The sequence below is a fragment of the Phalacrocorax aristotelis genome, chromosome Z, assembly GCF_949628215.1.
Source record: "Phalacrocorax aristotelis chromosome Z, bGulAri2.1, whole genome shotgun sequence".
Taxonomy (NCBI): domain Eukaryota; kingdom Metazoa; phylum Chordata; class Aves; order Suliformes; family Phalacrocoracidae; genus Phalacrocorax; species Phalacrocorax aristotelis.
Window position 1 is genome coordinate 49,694,612 of NC_134311.1, and position 16,341 is coordinate 49,710,952.

Below are 16,341 nucleotides of genomic sequence, written 5' to 3' on the forward strand. Positions count from 1 at the left end.
GACAAAATGTTGTGAAAGAAATTATTTATTGTCAATATTATTGTACTTCAGTCACTCATGTTCTCTTTGGGTACTATTCTGTTTGAGGTATTGAAATCTTGTTAGTGTAACAGACAAGAATATGATTTCTTATATTACAGTTCTGTGTATGTATACAGTGTTAATATACCTGGCTATGTCCTATGTTCATTATCACATGAAATCATATTTTCCAGATGAAACAAGTATACCTTGCATATCAGCCCATACGTTATGCACACTTATAAATATATTCTGAGATACACACAATCTTTAGATAATCAGGAGAATCAGCCAATATACTGTGAAATCTGACCTCAGGAATTCCCCATGAATAAATAGAAGTCAGACTTTAATGACATCTTAGTACCATATAACCTGCCACGTCCTCAGTAGGAACTTCACATTTAGTTTAACTTCAGAATGCCAACACTATAAATTTTGCATATCAACTTTTTAATGAGAATCAGGAAAAGGATATCATGTAATCCCTTCTCTGGATATAAAGGCAGGTTAAGATACAATTAAATGGTGGTTTATCAAAAGAAATCGATAAAGTTGCAAGAGCTACAAAATGGCAGAGGTGTTCTAGCACCGCTTACAGAAATAAGTTAGAAGACACATTAAAAATTTATTCCAATTAATTTTTCTTTAGAGAAAATATTAGAAAGAAATTATACTGGAGGAGTGATTAGTGTATCAGTTTGGGGAAAACAAGTACAATGCGTTTAGGCTTTAATAATAGAACAATTGGAAAACTGCTGCGTGGACAGAGATTTCTGGCACGGCTGTGAAATATGAAACTGTTTCAAAATTAATTTCTGGTGTTAATTAAAGGCCTGATTCAAACCCCCTCTTGAGGCCCAGGGAAACTTATCCATTGCATTCAGTAAATATTGGAACTAACCCTATGACATCTCTACCACAATAGAAAAATGCTGAATTTTGTAATTCAGATTTTTAAAAGCAGTTAATGAGTTTGCAAAGGAAAGATGAAAGATTAAAATTCTGATGTCATGAATATGGTGATGTCAAGATTTAATATTAAATCAGGGTACAGATATTTATTTAATTATGTATCTGTTTTTACGAATACTTTCCCAAATTAGGAGATGTTATTCAAAAATAGTTCTGAGATTTCTCTTTATTACTGCCAGATTTGGGGAGGTTCTTCACACTGGCAAACAGTCAGACAAAATAACACAATAAGAAGATGCAGAAGTATACGCAAATTCTAGATGACTGGAAACATATTTTTAAATGGAAATCAGAAGCAATATATTTTGGGGGGAAATGAACCAAAATAATAACTTATCATTAAGTGGAAAAGCCTTGTTGTGTTCTACACAAGTCAGAAAAACAACTGGTTGCTGTAAAATACTTACATTATTTTATAATGCAATGTACCCCAAGAGATTTAAGGTTTTGCACATCACTGATCAGACTGCAGCTAACATGAGTTATACTAATTTTCCTGGAGCGGATACACTTTCTCACAGTCATTTTATTGACTGAAGTTCATCCCTGTGCAGAAGACCTGTCCAACACCTAGGCAGAGAAATTAAAACTTGTTCCTGTAAACACTTAAGCATCTGTTTATTTTTGCATGACTAAGGAGCTCTTTTCCATTTTAGCAGGCTTGCTGATGTGTGTAGACTTCAGTGTTCATAAATGTTTCATAGCATTTCTGAACATAACCATCAAGAAAGACTGTGTTCTAAATGTGTGGTACATTTATCTTGTACTTGTCCTCAATGTAATAGTGAATTTGCATTAAGTAAACTCTTCTGCAGAACTACTAAAAAGTCAGTTGCTTGACTCCATAATTAATATGTATTATGAAAACTAAAAATCTGATTCTACAGTCCTTACTTTCAACTCAGAGGAAATATTTTATTGACAGTAAGTGGGCCAACATGTAAAGGTGCAATACGATCAAAATTAGTGGAGCTGCAAATGGTACAATTAGTACTAGTACTAGACTATAAGAGCAGAATTTGATGCAGTGATTTTGCGTAAATTATTGCTTGAAGACAAACTGCATCTTTAGAGTTTTCCAGTAATAAATACAATTAAAATAGCAAAGTATGACAGAAAACTTTGGAGTATCAGTTTTACGTGCAAGATTGTCATTGAAAGCCTGAAAAAGAAAAGTGGATTAGAGGACCTACTAAAGAGGAAAGGTACTTTAATGCTGAAGTCAGAATCTGTTTTATAAAAAAAAAGAAAGAAGCTGAAAGGAAAGGCTATTTTACTGAGAGTGGGAGAAAAGGAAAGGAATAGAAAGACTGAGCAGCTCCAAAGCCAATTAATACTTTTAAAAGGGTAGTTGCCATGACTAGAGAGAGGGAGACAACTATTGAAATATGACATGAAAGGAAAGAGCAAAGACTGATGTATAATAAAGAGAACACATTACATCATTTTTACTGGAAGTGTTTCATATGAAGTAAATATCCAAAGGGCAAACTCTGTCCGAACCTCTTCAGCAGCAGGGGTCTCCAAGAAGAGTTGAACTGGTGCTTTGAAACTATTGTGACAAGCATAGCAGAAGATTCTCTGGGAGCAGAGAGTGAATTCTTCATTTATCTTCATTACATTTTAGCTCCCAAGTACAATAAAGGCTGTACCCATTGTTTGCCAGTTAGATATTTTATTTATGCAATGTCAGCATATTTAATTTACTTTGATAAAAATATATCTTCCCACTGAACTATTTTTTAAAAAACAGAATCACAGAATCACAGAATGGTAGGGGTTGGAAGGGACCTCTGGAGATCATCTTGTCCAACACCACTGCTTGAGCAGGGACACCTAGAGCAGGGGGCACAGGTATGCGTCCAGGTGGGTTTGGAATGTTTCCAGGGAAGGAGACTCCACAGCCTCCCTGGGCAGCCTGTGCCACTGCTCCATCACCCTCAAAGTAAATAAGTTTTTTCCTCATGTTTAGGTGGAACTTTCTGTGTTCCAACTTGTGCCCATTGCCCCTTGTCCTGTCATTGGGCACTACTGAGAAGAGCCTAGTCCCATCGTCCTGACAGCCACACTTTAGATATTTCTAGGTATTGATGAAATCCCCCCTCAGTCTTCTCTTGTCCAGGCTGGGCAAGCCCAAGTCTCTCAGCCTTTCCCCATAAGGGAGATGCTCCAGCACCCTGATCATCTTGGTAGCTCTCCGATGGACTTGCTCAAGCAGTTCCACATCCTTCTTAACCTGGGAGGCCCAAAACTGGACACAGCAGTGCAAATGTGGTCTCACTAGGGCAGAGTAGAGGGGGACGATAACCTCTCTCAACCTTATGGCCACACTCCTTTTAATGCAGCCCAGGATTTTGTTGGCTTTCTTGGCCACAAGGGCACAGTGCTGGCTCATGGTCAGCTTGCTGTCTATTTCCATACACTTGTATTATTTATTTTATGGTTTGGAAATACACAGCCTAAATCGCCTTAGAGCTCAGTGACATTCCTTTGCTCAATGTATTTAACAGTTAGCTGGTCACTTGTATTGAGTGCTTACTGAAGGAGCTAAATGATGTATAATTTGTCTCTTACCCCGCCAGTAGAGCTTCACTTTGACTGTTCACATGTGAAAAAATAGAATCATAGAATGTCCTGATTGGAACAGACCTGCAAGGATCATTGAGTGCAACTCCTGTCCCTGCATACAACAACTCCAAAATTCACACCATGTGCCTGAGGGCATTGTCCATATTCTTCTTGGATATTGTCAGGCTTGGCAGCATGACTACCTGCCTGGGGAGCCTGTTCCAGTGCTCCACCACCCTCTAATCATTCATCTAAGTATTTTCAAAATCTTCCCTTTAGGTTATGGGGTGGAAGGTATATTGGTGGTTGACTTTTTTCTTTCTTCTATTGAACTTACTGATGAAAGGAACACCTAGAGTAGCAAAAAGTACTTTTCTTGTCTTTAAATGGGAACTACAATTTATTACACATTTTACTAAAGCAAGTGTGTGGCAAAAAGGTTGACATTGCAATGAAATAGAGAGCCACGTTAACACGCTTCCTGAACCAATAATATAAAAAAAATTTTCTCAGGTGTGGTGTTAACTTTTTGACTCTTCTGTTTTGTATGAATTCTCCATTTTACCATTCCTGAGAGAGTTTTTTCTCTGGCAAGCATCAATACAATATTTCTGCAAAGGACAACTTTTACATGTTCTCTCTTTAAGGATTTCATGCACCTCCTAATGCCATTTCATAAAAAAAAAAATAAAAAAGAAAAAGAGAGAGAGAGAGAAATGGCAAAATATATCATAATAAATTGTTAATACCAGGATAGAATATTGTTCCCCTAGATGTCTTCAAAAATACAGTAAAAATACTGTGGAGACATAAAATCAGATTCTTTTCAGGTTCTATGAACCAGAGCTAGATCCAGGGCCAGATTAAAATGAACAAGCAGTGAAGCTATTTTGTTGAGCTTGACCTGGCACAGAACCTTCCATCAAGAATGAAACTACAAAGAACAAAACAGAAGAAAAAAAATGTGTTGATGGTTGCAATGTCTCCTTTTGGGCCCTGGGGCATCTGCTGCACAGAGAACAGAGAACAGATGCTTGGATTTGCTCCTCTTGATTACCTTCCTTCCATTTTTCTGTCTGCTGCTGCATAAACTGAAAGAAAATTGGCTTTAGCCATATCTCTTCTGTTCATTGTTCTTCTTTGGCCAGCAATGTGGGCAGGACATGGGAGAAGGCAGCATGGTGTGCATAGGATATATCCACTGTTTCCCAGCTATGGATAAGGTTCCGGCCCTAGGTCCAGCAGGATCAGGTATACCTAAGCCAGCCCATCCTCCACTCCTGTACCATGGAAGACTGAAAATAGTCAGAGAAGGCAGGAAGACCTGGTTGCCCTGTGTTAGACATAAAACTACAGGTACCTGCAAAAATAAAAACATACTAGTTCCACTTCTCTGCACAGGCTTTTCACATTCACTGACCAGGTTTCTATAACATGACTTTAATTTTTAGAATTTGAAATATGTTGGTGTTTTCTGAGGAAAACTGTAACTGCTTGTTTCTTTGTAAAATATATGAAGTAGAAGGATTGTTCAACACTGTTGATTGCTCCAGAACAGTGTCTAATGACAGCATAACATTAAAGTAACAGCATAACGTTAAAGTAACAGCTCTTGTCTCAAACCAGGTTCTTTTCAGATTGACTAGAAAAACGCTAAAAACTTTGGTAGGAAATTGGGGATGAGTATATCTTCTACTGTGGAAAATATAATCAACAAAATATTTATGACCAGCATAAGTCCTTGTCTGGGCTATTTATAAAACTACCCAAAAGTCCCTTCTCTGTTTCTCTACCAAAAATTTTGGAGAACAGTTCTGTAATTGTCTTTCAATTAAATAAACAAAACGGTAGTGATTTTTAAAGCTTCAACTGCAGTTCAGAACACAAATTTAACCTGAAGATATTCTGCCTCAGTGTCTTGAACCTGATAAATCCTCTGTCACTATTGGATCATTTGGAAGCAAATACATCTACCTAGCAGAAAGGTGCAACCCCTTTTCAGAGTAACCCCCCTTTCAGAGCTGTCTCCAGTCCTCATAGAGGGAGTCTCTGTAAGATTTTTCACTATGTTAGATGAATATTGGATTGGGTTCTTTGTTCTATGTCTATTCTTATGTTTACATTTTCTCAATCTGAAATTGAAAAAATTTATTGATTGCATGCAAAGAACAAGGATAGTACATGATATGTTCTAAGCATCAAGTCTATAAAAAATGTTTCTCTTCCCACAGAATATGACACTGAATATCCATTTCTATGCACTGGAAAAGATGGATTTTATGTTTTTATAAGTCATAATTTGAAGTATAATTTTTTTGTCTTTTATATTAGATGATTTACTCTTACATAGGTTGAGACCAGTGAAAGTATGTGTCCTTTTAAATTGTATAGAACTCTTTGCTGTTAGAGATTGAATACTGAATACACAGGATGTTCCCTTCACTTGCATTCAAAATTAGAAAGTAAAAATGAATCTTGCTTGTGACAATTTTTAAATTAAATTCTCTAATGGAATAATATTTCATGCATTTCACAAAAGTTTTATTTTGCCCCTTCCTTTTTTCTTAGGTGAGAAATTCCGTGGACAACAGCAAAATCTGCAAAGATTCAAAGTAAGACTTCACATGCACTTGCTTTCTAAGTGTTCATTTTTACAGATTTTTGCAATGTTAGTTATTTTTTTCTAAAAGACCTATAGCTTCTTTCGGTTTGGGTTTTGTGTTATAAACCACAAACTTCCTCCTACATGGCAATATTTAGTACACCTTAGAAAGTGCATCCCTTCTGAAATTCCAAGAGGTTCTTCTATTCAGGAAACAGAGCATAATGCTTGGACCAGTAGATCGTGTAATAAACTCTTGTATTTATCTCCTAAGGTGCAGGAATGAGAACATAGTTCAGATTTTGCAGTGTTGGAATAAAAGAAAGTCTTACTGCTATGGTGTGATTCTTAAGGTGTGCTATAAATGGAAATGTAGGGAATGCATTGAATGAGTAACAGCTGTAACAGCAAAGGGTACTGAGGACTTCCAGCCTTTCTGTTTTGTGGGATATCTCACACTAGCCTTTGTACTGTGAATAATACTCAGCTGTAAAGGCAAAGCAAGACTGGAAAGCAATTCACTGATTCTTGTAAGAAAGTATTCTACAAGTTATAGCTATATGAAAAGATATGTCAAACATTTAATACACTTTCTACCTACTTTGTATAAGGTAATATGGCGGTTAGGCATATATGACCTGACCTGTCTCTTTTTGATAAGTAAGGGAGGGTATTCATTGACCTAGTGAGAAAACGCTTCATGGCTAGTAAAGCATTACAGCAAATTTGTGATTATTTTGTACGTGTACAGAGAGTTTGGCAATTTATAATATGTTCTATATATAACATAATGTGTGTATGGTAACATACAGGAAATTTGGGGTTGTTGAACATACTACGAAACAGCTAAATTATTCTGTATTCAAGGGGAGGCTTCCAGTTTCATACATTAACCCATTATGTTTAATAGGTTGATGGCAGAGCTGAAAAAGGTGGTGAAAAATTATATCACTTGTTTTTCTCAAGAAATTTAGAGAAGCAGAACTGCTGACTTCATTGTGGAGAAAGAAGATTCCTAAGATGATTGAGTGAATGGACAATAAATTGCCAGATGAAATTCAGCATGCCATTTTTCCCTGAGAAAAACCATCCTAATATCACAAGCACTCACAACTTAAAGGTGGTTCATTTCCATTCAGAGTTAGATAGTTCATCTCAAAAGTAAATACAGCAACACTGGGCAAGATGAGTAGCAGGACAAAAATGATGATCAAAATCATAAGACAGTTTTTGTATGAGTAATGACTGTGTACCTAGCATTCTTCAGTCCGGAACAGAGATAAACGAGTAAAGATCAGAGAGAGGTTTATAAAATCATGTCTGGTGTGTAGAAGATAAAAGAAGGGAACCATCATTCCTTTTTTCTCCCAGTACAAAAACTATAGCCTGAAAACTGAGAGTAACAAGTGCAAGGTTCAGAATAAGTACAGCTCATAGGGAAGATGTGAAACTCCTTGCAAAAAGTTATTGGGGTTTCAAAGTTTTCCATAGACCCAAGGGAAGGCCAGAAAAAAAAATGTGGAAGAAAAATCCCGTAAAACTGTAAATACACTGATACTCTTTCCAGCCTCAGAAGGTCCCTAAGGTGCAATTGTGTGGATACATGCTTAGGGGTAGTATCACTACATATTTGTGTTGTTCTTACGTTCCCCAAAATTTCCATTATCAGCCACTCAATGTCACAGGGGAGCTACTGTGTTACAAAGACCTTTGTCCATTCTTGTTCTGATGGTACAGCTTATAGAATATACTGTCAGTTGGAAAGGAACACATAGAAATATAGCTAGTGAGTTAGACAAGTTACCAGACACATACTTTAGTCCCTTTCTAGCCTCCCTGTTTTGATGTAATTTTATACTTTATGTCACTCTCAACCTTGTGTCAAATGGCAGTGGCAATACCAGAAAAGGCTTGCTGTTAAGTATCAAGTTCCAGCACGAGTCATCCTTGCTTAGTTAGATCATGTTGGGTATTCCTATCAAACACAAACTGTGTTTTGTACGGGCCCCAACAGGGGGAGCTATTCTAAGCCACAAAAGGCTTAATGAATTGTCAGCGTTTTCTTCTCGGACATTCCTCGCTGAGATATCTACACACAATAATACAGTGGAGAAACTGTTACAGATAAGCAGCAAAACTGACCACATCAAGTAAGAAAGGCTGTTGTGACTCTAGGAATAAAATGGGTCATAGAACATGACAAAGAGAAAAAGAAAATTATAGATTAACAGGAGTAAGCTACCTAAGACATCCCTCTGTGATCAAAATTCAACTGATATTTAACTTCAAATAGAAAAATAATTCTTTAGAGTCTTCTCTTTAAGAAGTATGTAACAACTGAGTTTATTTTATGGAGACAATTTTTTAATTAGTTTTTCTGTGGAAAGAAGGAAGTATTAAAAATCATAGTATGAAAACACTATACAAAATAGGATAAGCTATTCTCACAATGACCAATACCTCTCTTGCTTTTTAGTTTTTATTTTCCACATTGGCACTAATTAGATAAGTTTCTGTCCTTTCTGGCTTATATGTTGATAAGGGATTGCTGAGCACACACATCACTGTACACTTGGATAGGGGCTCTCCGAGGGCTGTCTTTATCTGCAAGAGGTGTTACTTAATAGCATCAACCTTGATTAGTACAAGGCATTATTTTAAAATTTCCTCTCTCTCTTTATCTGCCTCTTCATGTTTCACATCAGAAAGAAACAATAGACAAACTCTGGAAGATGGTGCCTAGAGCTAATTGACTAGCATATTTAAAGTGGGCTGTGGTTGCTTAGAAACATTTATAGCCTTTAACAGAAGCCTGATTATTAAATAGTCTGCAGGGCAATGTAGGAGAACATGTTTTTACAAGAGCAAAAATCACAGTGAAAGATGGTCTGTGGCTTAATATTAAAGGGAAACATATTTACAAATAACATTTTATTTTTTCAGCCAAATTAAACTACATTACTGAACAAATTTTGAACAACATTTATGCCAGTGCAGTAAACTGAAACTCAGTGTCATGATGACTGTCGGCCAACTTGCTCTTTATTCCATAAGGCCCTCTGTTAATTCCAGCAGTATTTAATTCTTCTCTGTGGCTGATCTTGAGAGCTTGCAATTTACTTATTACAGTAAAGTGCATATTATGTAGGAAGAAGCTGATTATGGAGATCAAAGGACACTGAGATGTCTAAAGTGCAGCAGCCTTTGATGATATAACAGCCTTATGACAAAAAAATCTTACAGTGATGGAATACTCAAAGTCTGAATTCTGTAGAGGATAGGGCAAGCAATATGTTCTACAAAGGTACTGATATTTCCAATACAGATGACTTATTAAAGGTATTAAAATATTAAAAGTATCTAAAACAACTCTAATCTATATCTGTTAAAATCTCATTGTCTAATTATGTATTTCAAAAAAATGTAAATAACATCTATGATGTAATTTGATTTGGGATCCTCCATGAGAAAAATATTCAGATTTTCTAAAGCATGTCTCAAATTTCTCCACAAAGCATTGTTGAAATCTCAGGGAACTTTGATTCTCTAAGTAACACATTTCTATTTCCCTGCCACGCATGAAACTATTCATGCTTCTGTTGCAGTGATGAGGTCCCTGAATCTTCATGAAAGACATGGATATTATAAAAGCTGACTGGTTTATAGTACACTTTTTTCTTTCCTAGCACAAAATATGATGCAAAGGGTAGGATGAAAAGAATGTCCACCTGCAATTTAGGCTTAAGTGCCCGAGTTTTTTCAAGAAAAAATATAAATCATAGGAATGTTATAGGAAGTCTGGCCTGTACACGAATTAGCAAGCAAGGACAATAGTATTAACAGGGACTTTTTAGTAGGCAAATTATTCTACTATTTCTAATTACAAAAGTTCTAATTGTTCCAGAGCAAATATAGTTGTTTATATCCACCACAAGAAGGAGACAAGCAGCGTAAATAATTAATAAATCAGAAGGTTCAATGTTAATCAAAACATATCCTAACAGGGTTTTAAAGTAAATGTAATAATAAAAATATGATTCTTCTAGTCTTCTTAGTTATCTATATTGAGAAGACGTCATAAATAACAAAAAATATTCAGTAGCCTACTGATCAAGACTAAACTTCTCTGATTATTTCCTGAGTTAAGGTTCCATAGAAATAAACAGCTTTCTGAGCCCTATGGACTTTTAATGCAAACTTCCCTCTACCATCACTAATCAGGACTAAGTCTGCAACGTAAACAGGAAGAACATTTAACCATAAAATGAGTGATAATATCTTCACACAAAACTCTGCCGCATGCATAAAATTCTGTATATAAAGGAAAATACTGAAAAACCAGAACTGAAAACCCCATCCAAACTCCCTATTAGTCTAAATCATTATTTGTTGCCATACTATATCAACAATATTAAGTAGAAAACTGTATTATTCAAGACTGTAGCATGTCTTTAACAAACAAATATTGATAGAATAAACAACATTAATAGAATAAACAAATATTTCCTGTAGGTTAAGTCCTTTTTATTTTATAATTTAATAGAAGGCCATTAAATGAAACTATTATTGGAAAAGATATACTCAGCAACTCTATTTAGGAGAATTGCAGTTAAAACCATATTACACCTCTGGACAGCAATAAAGGAAATGAGCATGACTTCTTCAACCTCGATGAATCATATGCCCTTTTTGGCTTGGAAAAAAAGATCACTTTTTGGAAAAGGTTAGAGGTTGTCGTAAGAGAACTCACTGGGACATAAGCTTGTCATAAGGTATTTCAGAAAACAGAATCAGTCTTATAATTTGATATTATTTGCTTAGTATTTTCACATCAAGAACTTCATTAACCAAGTTCATAGATGTAATTGCTAATTTCTATTAGAGAAGATATTAGGCTCCTAAGATTACAGCACTGAGTTACCAAAGAGGAAAAACTCTTCACATAGTTTCTGTAATTTTATATAAAGTGTTCCTGGAGTTGAAAGAGTCCAGTGTAGGACTATTTTGCCTTATAAGGATGGCATATTTGAAGATGACCTAAAAATTTTTGGGATGATAAGTAATGACTATGTCCCAGTCAGACAATTGTTTATTCTAATTCTTCTGGAGCAGAGCACCAACTTACTTTTGTTTCTGTAAACAAAACAGTTGGGAAAGACAAGGAAGAATACCTTTCCAGTCCAGATAAAAAGATTTGCAGGGGTGTGCTTTAATTTCATGAATGTGTTAGTCTTTTTCTAACTGAAACTAAAGAGAATTTCTATTGTGTGAGAGAATGAGAGAAGTTTCTAAGTTAATTACATTTACAAATAAAAACAGTACAAACATTTTTGTATAAAATAAATTGGAATTATGAAACTTATTCTTGTGGAGGAATTCTTACATCGTTGTTTTCCATAATTTGAACTAATTTTACTGTCCTAGAATAAAATGATAAAAACTTTCCTTCAATGACTAATATAGTAATAAGATCCTAATTATCACTATTATTTTAAAACAATACAGTAAAATTTTATAGACTTTAAAGTGTACAGTATTTTATTCCCTCTGTCTTCAGGCAGATGTTTAATGGAAATCCAGTACTGAAGAAGACTGTAAACTGTACCACTGTCCTATAGACAGGATGTTAGCTATCTCTTCCCTTGAAATTCACAGATATTTTTTTATTAATTGGAAATTAAGAAGAAAAAGACTTCAGACTGATTTATTAAAAAGGCATGGCTTGTGATACATCATGTTAAAATTGGTTGGAAAAGACCATTAAGTCAATTAAAACAGAAATAAATACAGAAGAATGAAAACAAATGGCAAGCTGTGCCCTTTCCCATGTTATTGATTAACTCATTACACTATATTGCCTGTAGTGCATGACTATTTACATAATTAAAACCTCTTCATGTCTCAGTTTGCATAAAGGCACCAAGAACCTGTTTCTTCAGCCATTTGAGCTCTGAATATATGACCATACAGCCAAGGGAGAGATTGTTGTCCTTATGCACATTTAAGTTCTGTGTGAACTCTCAATTTGCGTAGAACTAAGTTCCTGGTGGGATGAGAACTGCTCTAATTTTCCTTCCTATATGAATGTGTTCCTTTTATTACAGTGAATATCTAGCTTTGAGTTCTGCCACTTTTTAAGTGGATAAAAGCACTAAAGTAGATCTGGAAATACCTTAAATGGGTACCAGCTGAACATTTGCTCCGTTTAAAGACTGTATCAGCACTGACTGCACAATTACAAGACAGAATCCACAGGTTCCAGTGGCTCTGAATTAAACTGACATGTTACCTTTGTGTTTACAAGTCAGGAAATTAGCTGAAGCTGTGAATCTAAACATGTTTGCGACTGATTCTATGCCAGTTTTATTAAACCTGTCATTGATATGCTATTTTCTTTTTTGGATGGATTAAACTTGTGGGGACTAAAAAACAAATTATGGTCTAGACACCAGCAATTAATGTTGCGAGTCCTGTTCTCTTGCTGTGGGCACTGTGTATCTTAATAACATGTTTAAAGTTTTAGCTTATTGTTTCTCTTGGTTGGATGCTGCAATTGGACTAATTTTTTGAATCCTGCTGTAATCACAGACATTAGTTCATCTGACTTCTTTTCAGCAATCAAAGATTATTATTAGACTGCTTAATAATATCTTTTAACGCTGATTCTACTATTTGTTCATGGAGAAGACTACTTTTTTTCTTCCTTTAACCATTTTTTCTCAGTTTTGTGTGAAATAAAATGTTCACTGAAACAAGCTATCTGTTATTCAACAACAGTACATCACTAAATATTTCTTTATAACCATTAAACAGTGCCTGTTTGATGTAGAAGAGCAGGGTTGTCAGCCCTGTAATATGAAACCTAGTAACAAGAGAAGATGACCTATTCACTCTTTTTAAGGTCTTGTATTTGTTCTGGACAAAAAGGTCTGTCATCTAATTAACTGAAGAAGAGGCCAGGAATTTATGTTTGATCATAAATAGAGTGTATTTTGAAGTTCTGTAAACATGAAAAGGGCAAAGAGTTTTTTAGTATGGATCAGGTTAAATATTTTCAGAAGAAGGAAGGAAGTATTTAAACGATTAAGAATGCCTTGTGGAGACTCCAGTAGGAGTGCTATGCAGCTCTGAATGTGAGATAAATTGTGTGAAGTACTTCTATGTGGCACCAGTAAATTTTCACTGAAAAAGTTTTACTACTAGAATCCACCATTTGGCAATGCAATGTCCCACTTCTTCTCATGAATCGCTACCCCTACGCATCATCCCTAAACATGTTTTGGAGTATTTTACTGCAAGGTAGCTCAAACACACCCCTTCATTTGGATTAGTATTTGGATTATCCCAGAGAGACATCATAACTCAGATAAAACAGCTCAAGCTGTTTGTTTCCCTCAAGCTGCAATTTTCTGCCAATATTCTATGCCCATTATGACAGAGATATGTGGACTGAAAAAAGTAAATAGATGCAGGTATGAAAGAGTTTCCAACACAATTAGGAAAATGGCGAGTTTCTCTCTTTTCGGTATAGACTAAAAGGTAATGGCTTGCTAAACTTTGTAAAGTAAGGGCTGACAGGAAAAATAGATCCATTATAAATACACTGAATAAATTTACTTATTATAAATGCATCTAGGGTATCAATGCCAGGTAAGAAAAACTAATTTACAAAGTATAATCTTGATATAAAATGAAGCAGAATAACAGATTAGATTAGAACAAAAACCAAAAGTTAGTGTTTTTCTTTTTAACTGTCAGATGGGTGAAGTCCTGGAACAGCCACCCAAATAGTGATGGGGAGGAACCAACAGAGTTTCAAGGCAGATTTCAGCAAACCTTTGAGTGACTGACTGAGAGGAGAAGGGACATTCAGGTTGCTGGTGTGAAACTTCAGGAATTGGGTTTGTTGGGCTTTCCAATGGGGGAAATGAGAGGACAAATGATTGGGTCATGTCTTGCATTACTTCAGATATAATTAAAAAGAAATTTGATGTGCTATGCTGTATTAATCTCATGCTCCCTGGTTTCACCACTTGTGAGGAGGGGTGAGAAAGACGCTGACCTCCACATCCCTTATCTTGCACAGCTTGGCTTTGAGGCTCAGGGATATTAGCCTTTTAGTGAATCAAAGAATGATCAAAGCAGCAGCAGTGAGTTCACGATGTCAGGGTGGTGCCACTCCGAACCACCTCTTCTTTGGCATTACTGTTGGGAAAGCTGGCTGAAACTGAGTTATGAAACACAGCAAAAAGTGTGGGCCAGGTTTAAGACATGTTTACAGACAGCTGCTTCTGTCATTGCCTGTGCCTTCCCTTTCTTTTCTGCTACCTTATCACTTACACCCACGCTATTTCAGAACACACACACATCCCTAATCACTGACAACCTGTATTGAATCCTCTAATGGCAGTAACACTAATACTTTGCTTCTGATGTACCCAGAATTTTTTTTTCACTTCTTTTCCGTTAGTCTTTTTAAAATCTAGGTTATGTATTTGTCTCTATAGAGAAGTGGTTAGGCATTCAGTTCATTATACGTGGCTCAAGTTATTTTGTTTTAGGCTCAAAATTAGCAAGATGGTATCACTGTCAGGTCTTATCTCTGGCTCTCATCACGATTTTACATTTCAGCTAAAGGCTTTTTACTTGCAAGAAAGTGAATGCCCATGGAAAACAAAGGGACAATTCATGGTTATGATTAGAAGAAAGGCAATCACTCATTTATGAATATAAACATAACCTACAATTCCTAAATGATCACAATATTAATAATAGCAATAAGAGGGTCATACAGGCTTAACATGGTTATCATCCACACAGAAGTTGAAGGAGTACATAAGGATCCTGATCTACAGTAGTGTTACACTATAAATTATTCAAGTCTTCCTGCCATATCGAATATTCTCTGTGCTCTGACCTTCTATAGTTACTGATGCTAGTATGTCAGAAAGACTTTCTTGAAGTTAAAAAAAGTACTCTATTGTTTTAATCATTCATTAAAAGACTGATTAAAGTATGTCTGAGAGAAATGCATATCTAATTTACAATTATACACAGAAGTTATAAACTCACTGGATCAGGATTTTGTGGTTTTTTAATCTCAAGGGATGTGGGTTGAATCCAGGCTGGATCTTAAGTAGATTTTCTGTAAAATATCTTTCATAAAAGAAGTATTCAATACATCAAGATTTTTTCCCATATCTTGCATTATTTTAAAAACATTTAGCTATAAGAATTTTATGTAGTAATTAACTTGAACTTCCCCAATTCTCAGCAAACATAACTTTGATGCAAAGGTTTGAGAAAACAAGATCTTCATTTTAAGGATTTCGTTATGTTGAATGTCTCACCTTCATCATAGGTATTCCACCTTGCATGCACACATTGTTTTAGAAAAGAGGATGTAAGATGTTTGCAAAAATAGTCCTTTGAACTTAGTTATAATGGCTGAATATTAGATATCTGCCAGTGTCAGAATGAATGAATAAAAGCCTTGAATGTCACTGTCTCTGATTATAAAATACCCCTCTTTCTTGAAAGAGCTAAACTCAGTCCGCTTCAAATAAATAGGCAAGTATTTTACAGTGAAACAAAAGAAAGAGGTAGGCATGTTTACAGTGCCCATTAGGTCCAGTGCCAGAGATGCCTGCGCTGGCAGAAACATCTACCACGAAGTCCATGGGGCAGACTGCAGAGGTGTATGGGTGAACTTGCTTGGCTCTAGAAGCAGAATAGCAAGTTCATGCAGAATTGCCCCCGAGCTATAGAGCTCTGAAAAGTGCCAGGGCTAGTTAGCTTACAGACTGTGTCTTGCTAGCAGAGGCATACCGCTTCTAGATGACAGTTGGCTTCTGTGCAGCTCCCTGGTGCTGCTACGATCACATTAGGATAGGTGAAGCAGATGCAGGTGTCTTGATTGCTACAATGTGGGCAGTCTTTTTCTTAGAAGAGAAGAGACTCCTTGTGCTAGTGCTTAATAAATGCTATACTACAGCAGAAATGATATCTCAACATTGCACTAAAATTATCATTGGTATTTGGTACAGATGCCAAATTAAATAAGCACTGAATTTGGAATAGTCTTAAATGATATATAACTAATTTTTGGGCTGTGAGTTTTTCCCATGTCCATTGAGTTTGTAGAACTAGATAGAAATTGAAAATTGCATAGGATT

At 35.8% G+C, this 16,341-nt stretch overlaps 1 protein-coding gene across 1 annotated transcript in view; it reads left to right on the forward strand.

Annotated features, from left to right (window-relative positions):
* Positions 1-6,159: 6,159 nt before the first annotated feature.
* PTPRD (protein tyrosine phosphatase receptor type D) overlaps positions 6,160-16,341 on the forward strand; it is a 458,392-nt gene continuing 448,210 nt past the window's right edge. Inside the window, exon 1 of the mRNA XM_075078277.1 lies at positions 6,160-6,176. The gene's annotated coding sequence lies outside the window, so the exon portion shown is untranslated. The remainder of the gene's footprint in view (positions 6,177-16,341) is intronic.